The sequence below is a fragment of the Lactuca sativa genome, chromosome 8 (assembly GCF_002870075.4).
Source record: "Lactuca sativa cultivar Salinas chromosome 8, Lsat_Salinas_v11, whole genome shotgun sequence".
In the NCBI taxonomy this organism is placed as follows: domain Eukaryota; kingdom Viridiplantae; phylum Streptophyta; class Magnoliopsida; order Asterales; family Asteraceae; genus Lactuca; species Lactuca sativa.
Window position 1 is genome coordinate 85,382,613 of NC_056630.2, and position 16,371 is coordinate 85,398,983.

The following is a 16,371-nucleotide window of genomic DNA, read 5'->3' on the forward strand; positions in this document are numbered from 1 at the left end:
AATAAAATTATAAGGGTAATTAACTTTTGCAATTGTACACATTTAGACACTTTCTTTTATTTATTTATTTATAAATTTGACAAATAAACTTACATTAAAAATCAAATTTAGCCAACAAGCTATTCCAAATGTCTCTAAAACATTAATTAACACATTTTACTACATTTATAGGTAACAAACCATGAAAGTTTTTTCAAAACTGTCCTAATGACATGAGGTATGTAATAGGCCAAAAACTAGATAAAAATTTTCATTTTTAAAAATAGGAATTACAATCATAATTAGTTTCCATATTACATTACATCATAAACACGTCAAATTATCAAAGTAACAACATCAGTAAATACGGAAAATGGTGGAGAATGAATGTTGCGCTATCAAGCCGGACCCTTCCCTTTAGTACCTAAAACCACAATACAAACTGTAAGCAAAAGCTTAGTGAGATACAAAATACCACATAACATATAATCATAAATTACCATGCAACATGCATATAATTGCCAAGGGCTACCCTCGTGGTCTTTTCCCTGGAATGCCATGGGCTACCCCCATGGTCTTCCATGTAAGTTCCATGGGTACCCCCGAGGTCTTCAGACAATCAAACACATAGAGAACTAACATATCATATATCAAGTAATGGGCCGACATTGGTGCCTTCGACCCATTGATATAGTGAGAAAACTCACCTCGATCTGCTGATAAATAATAATTGCTTAGCTACCGCTCCGTGAATCTCACACTGACTGAACACAATTACCCTAATCATAATTAGGTCAAAAACCCAAATTATGGGTCCAAAGTCCCTAATTCCAAACTCCTAAAATAAGGCCCAAAGCCTTTCTCCTTTAATGGGCCTAATCAAAACAAACCCATTCATAACAACGGGTTTTATGGACCACAAGGCCTAAATCATGACACATAAGGCCCATAAAAGAAGATTGCCCTGATCCTAAACAGGCCAAGGCCCAGAGCTAGTAAGTCCCAATACGATATTCTAGTGGCCCAACGTGCATCCTTAAACTCCCATTGTCCAAAACGAGGCCCAATATTGAAGGCCCAAACACCACAGCCCACTGCTGACTATGCAGGGCGTACTCAACTTGTACACTAAGCGTACCCGCTTAAGGTCATGTACGTTGCACGTACAAGCTTGTATGCTCAACGTACTCCTCTGATGTGCCAACTTTTCTTTTTAGCTCTTAATCAGTTAAGACATTAGCCCCAAGACTCAGATCTGATCTTCTTGAAGTGGTTTATCACGTAAAGTTGCCAACTTTACGTGCATGCAAGGCTTAATGAGATCCTAAAGATCAATAGAGCCTAATAAATGACTTAGTACTTGCATGGAGGTCACAAACACCAAAGTTTGTACCTTTAAGCTTAAGGAGTCCACTAAACATCCAGATCTACAAGATTGGCATCACAAATGGTCTTAACTCTTCAAGACCAACCAAAAAAAACCAAAACAAGCTTAAGAAGAGATTTAAGCAATAGATAAGCAAGGTATGAACTTTATACCTCCAAATGCTCCTTAAGATGATGTGGATGTTGGATCTAGAAGCTCAACCATGTCCAAGGCTTGCACCACAAGTTCTTCTTGTAGCAAACACACCAAAAATGGCTCATTTTTGTTACTTCAAGATCAAAATCACCTCTAATGGCAACTTAGGGTTTTTAGGGACGTTTAAAGGTGAGGAGGCTGATAAAGGTGAGGGTTTAAAGGCCATAAATGGGTTTCAATAGGGACAAATCCAAAGAATAGGGTTTTAGTCTCAGGCCATGTATGCCCCGCGTACGAGGCTCAGCTGCCCGCTCAAACGTGCCCATGTATGCTAAGCGTACATGCACGTACGCCTAACGTACAGAGGGTCTCCTTGCCAACTTTAATTATATCAAAGACTTAGAAATGGACATACATGGATTCGGATATTACAACTCACCCCCACTTGAACTAGACTTCGTCCCCGGAGTCTGTTGATGCGAATAAGTCTGGATAGTGCTCTATCATCTCATCCTCTGGCTCCCAGATCTACTCGGAGCCTATTCGGTGCTGCGATTGCACCTTTACCAAATTCACCACCTTATCACACAGAGTTTTAGTCTTTTTGTCAAGGATCACAATGGGTTTCTCAACATAGCTTAGATGTTCGTTCACCTGAATATCATTTAACAAGATCACTGCATAATCATCGGCTACACATTTTGACAACTGAGATACATGGAAAGTGTTATGGACCTGACTAAGTTCATCAGGGAGATCCAACCGGTATGCAACCCTGCTAACACGGGCATAAATCCTGAATGGACCAATGAATCCGGGACCCTGCTTGCCCCTCTTTCGAAACCGGACGACACCTTTCCAAGGTGACACCTTTAGCAACAAAAAGTCTCCCACCTGAAACTCAAGATCCAAACGGCTTCGGTCAGCATAACTCTTCTGATGACTCTGCGCGACCTGCAACCTATCGCGTACCTACTGAATCAACTCAGTGGTCTTAAGCCCTAACTTAGTATTTCCTATGACCCGATGTCCATGCTCACCCCAACAAACGGGGTCCTACACATTTTTCCATACAAAATCTCGAACGGTGATCAATCAATACTAGCATGATAACTGTTGTTGTAGGATAACTCTGTTAGTGGAAGGTAAGTATCCTAACTCCCTCCAAAATCCAGCACACAATCCCTAAGCATATCCTCGAGTTTTCGGATTGTCTGCTTACTTTGACCGTCGGTATGGAGGTGATACGTTGTACTAAAATGCAATTGAGTGCCTAGCTCCTTATGGAACTTCCTCTAAAACCTTGAGGTGAAATGAACATCGCGGTCTGAGACCACATGTATTGGCACCCTGTGCCTGACTACCACTTCTAAAACATAGATATCTGCTAGCTTCTTGATGGATATACTCTCGGTAATTGGAATAAAGTGTGCACTCTTTGTCAACCTGTCCACAATGACCCAAATAAAATCAACACCTCACGCCGTCCTGGAAACTTCATGATAAAATCCATAGTGATCTCCTCCCATTTCCACATGGGGATGGGTAACGACTGGACCTTGCCGTGAGGTATCTGATGTTCAGCTTTGACCTTCCTACATGTCAAACACCGCTCAACAAACCAAGCAACTTCTCTCTTCATGCAGGGCCACCAGTAACTCATCTCAAGTCCTGGTACATCTTTGTGGCTGTCGGATGGATAGAACACTTAGACTTGTGTGCCTCCTCCAAAATTGTCTATCTCACCCCACCTAATGTCGGAACCCAAACCCTACCACACCGAGTTAATAATCCCCGAATGTCTCTAACAAACAATGAAATTTGCCCTTTAATCCGCTCAATCTTCTAACTTTCCTTCTTCAATCCTTCTACCTGAGCCTCCTTGATCAAGTGCATCAAGGGTGAAGTAACATTCATCCTCAAACAAATATCCTGGAGCGGTGAGCACACCTCTTTACAACTCAAAGCATCGGCTACCACATTAGCCTTCCCAGGGTGATACAAAATCTCGCAGTTGTAGTCTTTCACCACATCTAACCACCCCACTTCCGCATAAGTAATGCTTCCAGATCATGAGTGCAAACACCACAACCCCCAATTCCAAATCATGTGTGGGGTAATTTGACTCATAAGGCTTCAGCTGCCTCGAGGCGTAGTCAATCACATGCCTTATCTGCATAAGGACAACTTCCAAACCCAAAATAGAAGAATCACAATACACCACATAATCATCTAATCCCTCGGGTAACGCAAGAATCGGGGCCTCACACAACCTCTGCCTTAGAGTCTCGAAGGCCAACTGCTGATCTGGACCCCCCCGAAAGCTCACATTCTTCTTGATCAGGTGGGTCAAAGGCACTGAAATCTTGGAGAAGTCTTGAATAAACCTCCGATAATACCCTTCAAGACCCAAGAAACTCCGGATCTCAGATGCATTCTTCAAAACTTCCCAATGCATCAAAGTCTCAATCTTGGCCGGGTCCACCAAGATACCGTCCTAGTTGATGATGTGCCCCAAAAACCGCACCTCACGCAACCAAAACTCACATTTGGAAAGCTTGGCATAAAGCCTCTCCTTCCTCAAGGTCTCCAACACCTCTCACAAATGTTGCTCGTGTTGCTCCTTGGACTTAAAGTAGACTAAAATATCACCAATGAAAATAATCACATACCGATCCAACATTGGCCTGAAAACCTGGTTCATGAGTGATGGGTTTTGGCCATTAGAACATCCTATGTGCTCATGCAAACCCTAATGCTTAGATCTAGGTTTCTCTATTATACATGCATTCATCCAAGACTTTAAACCCTAGATCTATCATACTACGAACCGAATTAAGGGTTTAGAAATTACCTTTGATTGTTATGTAGTAATAAGAATCTATTCCTTCTTGTAATTGGATTTAGAAAGCTTAGTGTCACAAATGTCTCACCTCTAATGGCTCACAAACACCAAGAGCAAGAGGATGAAGAAAGAGAAGATAAGAAGCACCCAAAAACATCTAGAAACCCTAAAGAATCAGTTAGCTACGTTTTTGGTGCCCTAGGGGTCCTTAAATAGTGAGGCTATTAGGGTTATCTAACAAGGAAACCCTAATGTGACTGCTTAGGCCCTAAGCAGCCCATGGACTCCCTCCTTAGAGGCCTTGGACGATTTCTAATGGCTTTCCCCATAAAATTCGTTCACTCCTCTAATATGGAGTCCATTAGCCCAATATTCAACTATCACACAATTGATAGTTCTAGTCCCTTAATTTTAATTAATCTCTTTTAGCCACAAAATTAATTCTTAATTAATTATTGACTAGTATTAATTAAACAATATGATTTCTCCTTTAATATATTATTCTCATAATATATTAATAAATCATAATTAATCCTCTCTCTCCATAATTCATCCTATCAAGTTGCTTTGGTGAAGGCAACCCAAAAGGACCATGCACTATCGGGTCAAGTACATACCAAAATAGTTATGGACTTAGACACTAATCCAACAGTCTCCCACTTGCATAAGTCTAATAACTATTCTATGTATATCTAAAACACTATAGACAATCTACAATTAGATTCATGACAATCTTCTTTCATTCCTACTTCCAAATAATGAGCGGCTGTGGAGGATTTGAATAATTTTATTATTCGGGAAGTCAAAACATGCAAAGTGAAATACAAAAATAATCGAACCCAATATGGCCCCAAACCTTTGAGTATAAATAAAACTCATTTTATTTAATAACCATATTGATTACACATTATTCATTGTATAATGTTTCGGGTAATCAACTTATTACTTGAATTATAACAACCATTGTCTCATGCTCTCAGCATGCACACTATGTTTACCTATGGTCCTTACTTTGTGAAATAGTATAATTGAATAACATTTTAAATCACACTCATTTCATAATTCCTAATCCATTAGCGTAAGAATACAAAATTTTCGCCACTACTAGAATATGTTAGATTCTAACATTTTATGCAACAGTACTTTCGTAATGTCATGGCACAAAAGTCACCAAGACTCGACAAATGAAATTACAAAATACTCTATTGGATATTGTTACAAGACAATTCCATAGTCATGAAGTCTTATATTCAAAGTACATTCCTTTGAACATCCTTCTTGCATAAAAGTTTCTAATCTAGACTTTTATTCTCGATATCCAACTCCCAATATGGAAACATTTCCATATTTTCCATATGACAACTCATCCTAAATAGAATCTTATTTATTCATAATAATGTCAATATGGTCCATCCATGACTATACTTTCAACTGTCCACAAGCGACCAATCATTGGCGAACCTTAGATTGTCCTTGGCAGTTGTTTAATTATTTTAGTCAAAACCGGTTCCATTTCCTTTTTTTAAATGCCCTAGGCATTTGGAAAATTTTAGAACGGTCGAATATTACAACATATGCAATTCATTCTATACTCGAAGCGTATGTGATACAATTCATAATGAAAACATGATACTTTACCAATTTCTTACTATAATATCGTAATAATATTTCTATTTGTCGTGTTCTCAAAATTCAAACTATGAAGAGGGATGCCGTAATCATAATCGAACTTTGAGAATGCAAATATTAAATATACCCTTGACTAAATTCAATTAAAATTTCTTGATCTAAGCTTTTAGATTGGAAACGAAGTATAACATTCTCTTCCTTAATTATAGCAAAAACAACTTTTCTACCTATGCAACTTTGCAAAGTGAGACTTTTGTTTTTCTATAATTAATATTGCCAACTTGAAATACTTAAATAATAATCATGCTCCCACTAACATGATGATTATATCCATTCCAGCATAACATTTATGCTCCCACTAGCTTTGACACGTATTTAGAAACCAACTAAACTTCTAGAAAACAATACTTATTGACTTCCAAAGTTCATTGTTTATAATATGATATGCTTCGATAAGCCTTTATCTAAGCTTCTCAAAATCACACACCTTTCCTTTGACAACTCACATGTGTGTCTGTACTAATTCAAGACTTATTTTACTAAGTCCCAGATGTTCAGACTAATTGCCAAATCTCACAATTCGAACTATGAAGAGGGATGCCGTAATCATAATCGAATTTGAGAATGCAATTTACATAATCGGTATCTCCTTAAAATCTCTCTTAGTGAAAGCGTTTCATCACAATCATTTTCATGAAGGAGAGAAACCTTATGAAACTTAGATTTTATGGTGTATGTGTTCCTATCCATGTGAATTTGCCATAACCATAATCGAAAGATAATGTTTGTGACAAATTCAAACTCTTATGGGCAGAACTTGTTCATTCTTAATTTCTTGTCGTAAAGGGTCCCACCATTGCTTCTAAGTTATCTAGCAGCTCACCTATGCCAGTCAATGTACTTTCATTGAACAAGGTGTTTGCCCTTATGCAACCTATAGAGAACTCGTAGAACTCATATGCGTAATCACTCAACTGGGTTGGCACAGAAATAAAATTTTGTCAACACGATAGGTTACATTCCTCAAGTCGTGTGCTAGTGTTTAATCGGTTTACTTCTTGATTTGTTCTTGAAATTTTTTCAAGATCTTTAGACTCCCACTGACCTCTTGACATATTAGATTCTCTTATCAAGAAACATTTCTTGACAAAGCAAATATCCAAGAGTTAGTGTGTCTATATCAAGACAAAACCTACACGCAATTTGGTACTAGTTGGTCTTTGTCTTATTCAAGATATCACAACTTACCAATATGTGCAGGTGTAAGAACATTCTTACTTAAGATTATGTCACTCAAGTCAAAATCTTGGAGTATAACTCTAAGACTTGATTTTGGAACGAAGTATGACTTATCCTTTTGATTTAACCATTTCAACAATTTACGATTCCTCCTCTTAGCCATACTAGTGCACTAAGATGTCCATAGATGATCAATTGTGATATGCTTCTTAATCATTAAGATGATCATACAACTGATATAAAAGTACTCTCCCTTCTTCTTAAATTTGAGAAACTTTTTATCTTTCGGCCGTCATTGATTCTTCTTATTCGTTCTGTCATTCATTGAAACTTTTCAATGATTCAGAATTACAATCAATATTGTAAGTATAACTACATTTACTAGACCTTTTAGTAAATCATGACGAATAGTCTCATTGTTTTCTGTGGTGGACTTGACTAGTGCACAACATTGTGTTCTAGTCCTTTAGTCCTTCAATTGACTCACATACTTGTGATCAAGGAATTAGTCTTAATTTCTTAAGTACCAAGATTTCCATACATCACATGATTTGAATCATATGATTCCAAGTTTCTTTCCAATTGAAACTTGGGTGATGGGAATCTTTCCTTACTTAGAATTTTTTTGACACTACCATAAATAACATAACTAAGAATCACATCCATTTATAGAAATACACAAACATCAGTTTTTCACAACGATTTCATTACAAGGATATATATATATATATATATATATATATATATATATATATATATATATATATATATATATATATATATATAAGACAAATCAAAATTTTATTTTATTCATAAAAGTAGCGGAAAACAAGTCCTTACAATGCAAAATCAACTGAAAAACTATGTAATCAAATATTCCTAACAACTCTATCATAACTTTCTAAGCTCAAAATCTGATCTTCAAATCCATGCGATCGTGATCCATTTCTTCGTGATCAGACTCATCTTACTCTTCCATCAAGCTTCCTCTCTTTTCCCTGATCCTGCAAAACATTCAAATGTAATCTTATCACATTATGTATTAAGAATCAATGAATGGGAACTTAATGGAGTTAGATAGTGGATTTTACTTGAAGTAGAGCCATACTTCTTGACTCCCCCATCTCTTAGATTCTTCAGGTCCTTTGGGCAGCTTCGTATCCAACACCCCTTCTCTTAGCAGCAGAAATAGGTTGCTTCTCCTGGAGCGACCACGGAAGCATGGTTGGTTGAATTACCATACAAATATGCTCCATTACTTTGCCAAATCATTTCTGATTCAATAGTAATAAACATGTAAGTTAGGTCAATGAGGGTCACGTCAAGATCCATCATATAATACTCTCTTATGAACTTATCATATGATTTAGGGAGTGACTGAAGAACCCAGTCTACAACCAACTTCTTTGGAAATGATGCACCCAACATTGTCAACCTATTGATGTGTGATTTCATCCCTAGGACGTGAGCACACACGGATTTTCCATCTTCATGTTTCATTGCCAACAGGGCTTAAGTGATTTTGAACTTTTCAATTCTTCGATCTTGTGGGTTTGGGTTAACAACAAGAGGAGGTGGAGGAAGTGAAACCAAGCTGGTCCACAATGTAGGGATCGATCTTTCACCTTCATTGTGTAACAAACTTTCAATTTGAGCAGGAAAACCTTTTCCATGGGATTCGGGAAGACCACGGTTAGATTCAGACATCTACAAAACGGGAGAAAAATCAAGTTAGTTGATTGATTGAGTCCTTAATAAATCACCCAAATCAGATATTAAGGCTAGAACCCAACACAATACTCTACAACTTGGGAGAGGGATGCCGTAACCCAAATTGCAGAACATTTGAAGGTAAGTGAATGACGATTCACTAATTTTCCACCATGAAAAACGAAAAAGAGATTAGGTTTTAAATGTATTGAAAAACTCTTAGATCCTTTGAGATTCATTGAACTTTTCAATGGCATGTTTAAATCTCGATATGCCCATCAATTTGTGACTAGGATGCCGAGGATCACAAAACAGGGTGTGAATAACTATGTAAATTTACATGGTGCCCCCAATGTTACAGTCACCTATTTGATGTGTCGGTTAACCACACACGCTCCACCGAACTATGACAAACATTGAGTCGCCATTTGCTACCTTTGCTTAGAACCATTTAGTGTGTCGGTTAACCTCACACGCTCCACTAACGTCTTCGCAAGGGTACAAAGTTTAATTTCATGGAATTGCATCAAATTCACTTTTTCCTAAAGTAACTAAGATTGGGAATTTTGTAAATACATTTAGTTACTTTATACTTCATTATACTTTTAATGGAAAGCTTTTGCCTTATCCTACCCGTTCGGCTAACGACCCTCCACCAATCAAGGAAGCGGTGGGTGAGAGTGGACACCCATTAAACGACCATTTTATAGGCCATAACCTTATACCCTCTTATAGACCGACTTCGTGAATGAATGCCTACTAACGGTAAGACTAGCAGTTTAAATTATACAAATATAATATTAGACCTTTAATGTTATATATTGTATAAGGGTGTCTTTTACACTTTTAAAATACTAGGTGGTCTAATTTAATAAATTACACTTTTAATTTAATTAAATGTAAACCATATCACTATGGATTTATTAACTCTCTTTTAATTATACACTTAATTAATTTAATAAAACCATAAAGGTACAATTTGAACTTTTTCAAAAATTTGGGTTTTAGAATTTAACAATTTAAAATTAAACTTTTAATTAAAAATTTAAATTCCAAAACTTGAGGGCAAGCTTTGAAACATTTCAAAACTATTAGATCAAAATACAAATAAGGCAATTGAACAATTAATTGGTAATTATCTAATTATGACCTAATTCAATTTCATGCAAGATAATGATCAAATAATCCAAAAAATTAACATTTATCATATAAGGAAGTAAACATTTGATTGATTTGAAATTATCTTTTATTTTGGTAAGGATAATCATCCAATATCAATAAAATTCGTAATTTATCAATTAAAAACGATTTGGCAATGATCCCACAGCAAAATAGGCATGAAATCCCGAGAATCCCTCTTTCTGACAGCATGACTCGCCGAGTTCCCATAGGGACTCGCTGAGTTCATCCTACTCGACGAGTTCACTTTGGGACTCGACGAGTTTGTCAGTCAGAGGAGAAAAAAATCGATTTTCTAAGCATGAATGAAACACAAAGCATCAATACAATAGAAACCAATCAAGGCTCTGATACCACTGATGGGTTTTAGCCATAAGAACATCCTATGTGCTCATGCAAACCCTAATTCTTGGATCTAGGTTTCTCTATTGTACATGCATTCATCTAAGACTTTAAACCCTAAATCTATCATACTATGAACCGAATTAAGGGTTTAGAAATTACCTTTGATTGTTATGTAGTAATAAGAATCTATTCCTTCTTGTAATTGGCTTTAGAAAGCTTAGTGTCACAAATGTCTCACCTCTAATGGCTCACAAACACCAAGAGCAAGAGGATGAAGAAAGAGAAGATAAGAAGCACCCAAAAACATCTAGAAACCCTAAAGAATCAGTTAGCTACGTTTTTGGTGCCCTAGGGGTCCTTAAATAGTGAGGCTATTAGGGTTATCTAACAAGGAAACCCTAATGTGACTGCTTAGGCCCTAAGCAGCCCATGGACTCCCTCCTTAGAGGCCTTGGACGATTTCTAATGGCTTTCCCCATAAAATTCGTTCACTCCTCTAATATGGAGTCCATTAGCCCAATATTCAACTATCACACAATTGATAGTTCTAGTCCCTTAATTTTAATTAATCTCTTTTAGCCACAAAATTAATTCTTAATTAATTATTGACTAGTATTAATTAAACAATATGATTTCTCCTTTAATATATTATTCTCATAATATATTAATAAATCATAATTAATCCTCTCTCTCCATAATTCATCCTATCAAGTTGCTTTGGTGAAGGCAACCCAAAAGGACCATGCACTATCGGGTCAAGTACATACCAAAATAGTTATGGACTTAGACACTAATCCAAAAATGAGATCCATGAATGTTGCATGTGCGTTAGTAAGCCCGAATGACATCATCATGAACTCGTAATGACCATAACGAGTTCTGAAAGTCGTCTTCTGTACATCCTCATCATCTGATGGCATCTTGACCAAAGATCAATCTTGGAGAACCAAGATGCACCCTGAAGCTGGTCAAATAAGTCGTCGATCCTCGGAAGCGGGTAACGATTCTTCACCATTTGCTTGTTCAATTCCCGATAATTGATACACATCTTGTGTGTCCCATCCATCTTTTTCACGAATAGAAATCGGTGCTCCCCACGGGAAACTTCTCGGAAGGATAAAACCCTTGTCTAGCAACTCCTGCAGCTGCGTAGACAACTCCCGCATCTCCGGTGCTGCTAGACGATATGGCGCCTTGGCTATCGGAGCCAACACAGACATCAAATTAATCCGAAACTCAAACTGCTTCTCGGGACAGACTCCCGACAACTCCTCGGAAAGATGTCGGGAAAATCCCGCACGATAGGTACACTACTCAACTCCGTTGTGGTGTCGACCTACGAATCTGAGACATAAGCCAGAAACCCAAAACAACCCAGCTGAAGAAGCCTCCTAGCCCTCGTGGCTGAACAGAGAGTTGGCCCATGCAAAGCTCTTTCACCAGTATTGACTAGTTCTCCCCCACTTGGGGTTCAAACTGAAGGGTTTTGAACATTCTAACACTCCTAAGGTGTGCATGCAACCCTAGAAACCTTGGATCTATGTTTTTCTATGATACATGCAAAATTGATTTTCTAAGGTTTTTAAGTTATCTAGCATACCATGGGGAACTTTTAAACATAAATGCTAGAAGAAGAACATACCTTTTGTAGTTTGGAATAGACTTGAGAGAAGTTCACTTACACCTCAAAATTGGCTAGCCCTCTATTTTGTACAAGTAGTCCCGATTTTGCTAGACTAGGGGTCTTTATATAGTTGTGGCACAAGTAGGGTTACACCATGTAAACCCTAATTGTCATGGCTTTTCATATTCCATGATCCATGGGTTTGTAACCTCCATGGATTATCTATGGAGCACCTTATGGGTTTTAGCCCAATCCATACAAACCATGGATCATTAGCCCACTATAGAAGAATAAATTACTTACACAATCTACCCCGTATATTTAGTTAGTCTCTTTTTGATCACTTAATTAATTCCAAATTAATTCTTTGATCAATACCTATTAAATAATATTATTAATATATTAGAACTTATAATATATTAATAATCCTTAAGTGTCCTTTCTCTAATTTAGTCTATCCAAGTGTTGCAATGCCATGCAACCCAAATGGACCATGCCAACAGGGTCAAGTACATCCCAAAAATAGTTATGAACTTAGACACCTAATCCAACACAAACTCTCACAACTGTCGCTAACAATCAATCACGACCCCATTGGGACCCAACCAGTCCATCCCGATGATCACCTTCAATCTCCTCAAAGAAATCGGTACCAAGTCAATAGGATACCTCTTATAGAACATGTCCATAACACATCCTCGGAATACCCTCGCAGCCCTCACAAGACGATCATTTGTAATCTCCACCTCCAGAGGAGAATCCAAAGTCCCTGGAGCGTCTCAAGACTTTTTGTTGAGCGCAAGAGATACGAGGGATCGGGTATCCCCTGAATCAAATAAAACATGAGCCAACAACCCATTGACCAAAACGTTCCCTATACAAGATCATAACAAGAAAACAATAAAAGATAGATATAAGTCATGTACCATTAACGATATCCGGCATTGCTCAGACCTCATCAGTGGTCAACTGAAACAGTTCATTGTTCATCGCGGGAGCCTCCGTCTTGACCTGACGGCCATCAGTAATCCTCAAGGTGGTTGGCGTAGGCGCCACCACTGCTCCACCAGACAACCTCGTGCAATCAGCCTTTTTATGGCCAGTCTAGTTGTAGTGGAAACAAATCAAGCCCTTTTTTGGGGTACTCCCTGCTCATGTGGCCCGATTGGCCACAACTGTAACATGCCGAGCCTCCTACTCGATAGGCTCCACTGTGCGGCTTGCCGCACTTGGCACAGCAGCCCTGATCATGATGGCCTCTACTAGAAGTATCGGAGGTCTTGGGCTTCTTGGCCTAGCCCACTACCGTCTGCACCTGCTCCAGCTTCCACTTTGTTTGGAGCTACAACTTGATCTCCCGCTCGTGGGCCTTCTTAATCGTATCCTTCAGGGTTTTGCAACCGGAAAAGCTCACAAACTCCCGGATATCATCCCTCAACATAACATGATATCTCGTATTCCTCATATTCTCATCCGCAACGTACTGCAGAATTAGCAGTGCCTTCTCCTTAAACTTAGGCGGTGATCTCTGCCACAGTCTTCGTAGTCTGGTGAAGGTCCTGGAACTCCCTCACCAGCTGCTGCACCTCAATGGACGGTGCAAACTCCCGATCAAACCTCCGCATAAAATCCTCCCATGTCATCACCACCACACCCGCCATCCATGCCTCATAAGTAACCTCCTCCCACCAGTCCGGTGCTCGGTCCCTCAGCATACAAGACGTGAATCTCACCTTTTCCGCCTCAGGGAAAAAGCTCATGCGCTAAGCATTCTCCATGTCAGCGATCCAGCGACGACTAGCGATGGGGTCCTTAGCCCCAAAGAACTCAGGCGCTCCGTACGCCTTGAACTCCTAAAATGAGGGAGTTCGAATCCAAATCTGACCCGCAACAATCTCGGCCTGAAATGATCTGACCCGCTCCTCCATGATATCCATAATCCCCTCCTTGTTGTTATTGAAAATCATCGGGGTAGCGTCAAGGATACCCCATGTAACCTCGGCTGCGATAAGCTCGCACAACCATTCATCAATCGGTTCCGCACCGGAACCTGAACTTGAACCTGAACCACAACCGGTCCCAAACCTCCGTGTGTAGCCATCACCATCCTCAAACTAAATATACAACATGCAAACAAATAATATGGAAATTCGAAGGGATTCCTCCCCACCAGATTCCTTAGAGTTTCCAGATTTGCTCTTGTCTCTAGTACAGGTCCCGTGCTTTCAGTAGTACAAGCCCAATACTACCTTCCACACCTTCTTCAAGATCCTACCTGATACCTCTAATCATGTCACACAAGGCCCAAATCATGACACACAAGGCCCACAAAAGAAGCCTGCCCTTATCCTAAACAGGCCAAGGCCCAAAGCTAGCTAAGGCCCAATATGATATTATGGTGGCCTAACATGGAGCCTTAAACTCCTATGGTCCAAAACGAGGCCCAATACCGAAGGCCCAAACACGACAACCCACTGCTGAGTATGCAGGGCGTACTCAACTTGTACACTAAGCGTACCCGCTTAAGGGCCTGTACGTTGCACGTACAAGCTTGTATGCCCAGCGTACTCCTCTGATGTGCCAACTTTTCTTTTTAGCTCTTAATTGGTTAAGGCATTAACCCCAAGACTCATATCTGATCTTCTTGAAGCGGTTTATCACGTAAAATTGCCAACTTTACGTGCATGCAAGGCTTAATGGGGTCCTAAAGCTCAAAAGAGCTTAATAAATTGTAACAACTCAAATTTTTCAAACAAATTTTTCCATTTCAAAAACATAATTGTTTCCATGTTAAACAAGGCATAAATAGATTAATTATTCTGTCAATTACAATTATTCAAAATCCCAAGATCATAAAGACAATCTTCAGTGTGTAACGATCATGCCGGCGCCTTTCCACGGTCCTCGCTAGTACCTGCAATACATGCACAACAACTGTAAGCATAAATGCTTAGTGAGTTCCCCAATATACCCTTACGCACATACGCCTTTCCAGGCCCTGACCTTCCGGTCCTCATAACATAATCGCCTTCCGGCCCATAACATATTGCCTTCCGGCCCACATATCATACATAACATACATAACAATTAACTTACCACATATAGCATACATATCACACAACATATCCGACCTTCCGGTCACACAGTCAAACCCTTCCGGGTGCAGTATAGTGAGAAGACTCACCTCGTAAATGCTGAAAGCTAGCAACTCTTGAAATCACTCGTGCACAAACCAACGAGCTACAACCTTCCTATAACATTACATAACTCATTAGCACTCATATCATCTAAGTGTGACTATCCCTAAGAAGTCAGACTTAGGTCAACTCTGGTCAACAGTCAACGGTCAACTCGACTGGACTCGGCGAGTACCATGGCGACTCGGCGAGTCTAGTCGTCCTCACAAATTCCTGAATATTCCCTTTCTACTCGTCGAGTATCTCTCTTGACTCGACGAGGTCCTCGTGGAAGAATCGCGGGGCCACCCCGACTCCACTCGCCGAGTCTGATGAACAACTCGGCGAGTCCCAGTAAATCTTCAAGCTACTCGCCGAGTCTGAAGAACAACTCGGCGAGTCCATGCCATGCAGACGAGTAACTGCTTTCTGAGATAGGTCTCGTCCCAAGGTACACATGCATGGGACCTTCTGGACCTCTAAGGGTCCTAATACAAGACTATAATCGTGGGATAACAAGGCATTACTTCATCAAATCACTAAATGGGTTCTATAAACCCTAATTTCATAAATACATCAAAATAACAGATTTGATCCGAGTATTACCTGGAAACGCACTCTCTGTGTCCCCCAAATCTCAGGACTCAATCCTCCTTGATATTCCTTTAGTCAAATCCCTCTTCTTCTTGCCTAACCAATTCTTCCAAGTTCCAAAGCTTTCTCCCTTGCTCTAGTCGTCCACAGCGATTAGGGTTCCTCTCAATTGATCAAAAGACTGAAAATGACGGCCTAAGAGGCGTTAAATACGATCCAAACTGAACGGTTAGGGTTTCTGCTGAACAGCGTCGACTCGCCGAGTCCATATCTGGACTCGTCGAGTCCAGTCGCGGACCCGCGACCAAGTCCGCGATCCTACTCGGCGAGTCTAGGCTCCAACTCGCCGAGTCCCCTCTTAAATCACCCCAAAAACATAATTTTAATAATACCTGGGATTCCGGGCTGTTACAATTCTCCCCCACTTGGATTAGACTTCGCCCTCGAAGTCTCATTCTGCAAATAGTTCCGGATGCTGCTCCCGCATTTCGCGCTCCGGTTCCCAAGTCATTTCTGATCCCTTACGGTG